Here is a 1,233-nt window from a genome sequence, read left to right on the forward strand (position 1 = left end):
ACTCAAAATAATTTAAAAAGACAAATTACAATAAAACGGTTTATTATCCAACTATCAGAAATTTCACAACATGCCAAGGAAGATAGGAAGGAGCAATTAAATAATCAAAATTATAAATGATTAAAAAATATATATATATAAATGGGGAATATCGCACTTCTGACAATCGCTGCGAGTGTATGGGCTAAATTTGGAGAATCCGTGCTTCTTGCATGGACAACTGTATGAGGCCCGCTCACGCGTCGGAAAACCTGATTTATTCGTATACGCACCAGGCGGAAAAACAAAAAATATCATGTATCTACAAGTACTCCAATAAATAAATAGAATTGAAACGACACTTTGCAATGTTTTCCCCATGAAAATTAATAATAATAATAAGTTTCAATAAAAATGATAAAATGTAAATTGAATTTTATCATAACGAGTTTGTTTGAATTTCTTTTCTGAGATCGCAGCAATGCGCGACGGGTAAGCTAGTTTATTATAAATATTAATTGCATGTTTCAGTTTGTTAAAAATTTATTAAGAATAACTACAAATATAATCAAATTTAAAAATAGAAATGTAGAGAGTTGGTAGTCTGTTAGTCATTTCTTATCAACAGAAGTTTGATAAAAATGTTGCAAGTTTCAAAATTAAAATGGCTATATTATACAGGAAGTTTGTTATTGTTATAAGTATTATTAATAATTTTTTTCCCCTTTTTATATTAATTGAAAATTTCTTTATGTAATTTAAGATGGTGATGGATTCTTGCTAAGCATAGGAACAACTCTATATTAAAAAATCAACAACTTATGTATTCAGTAAGAAACATTTTAATTGTAACATTTTCAATCATACTCAATGATTATCATCAGGCCACAATTTAAAATAGGAAATGGGTACTGAATAGAACATTATAAAAATTATAAAAGTAATGTTTGCAGAATGGGTGCACTAGAATAACATTTACAAATTCAAATTGTTCAAGTACAAACAGAAATAAAATGATAGACATTATGAAAATTTAAACTAGTATACAATAATAAACAGTAATATTAAATAAAAATTCAAACTTAAATATAAACACAAAACAATGTAGCATGATCAAAGTAAATCATTAGAATAATAAAACCTTACAGGTCAAATGGATTTAGAGATACTTTTATGCATTAGAAATATTGTTGGCATCTTAAAATTTAGTGGTTTGATCTCCTAGCAGATTTGTATATCTCAACAGTTCCATGT

Source organism: Centruroides sculpturatus, unplaced genomic scaffold (genome assembly GCF_000671375.1).
Source record: "Centruroides sculpturatus isolate CEXI.00-Female unplaced genomic scaffold, Cexi_2.0 scaffold788, whole genome shotgun sequence".
Lineage (NCBI taxonomy): Eukaryota > Metazoa > Arthropoda > Arachnida > Scorpiones > Buthidae > Centruroides > Centruroides sculpturatus.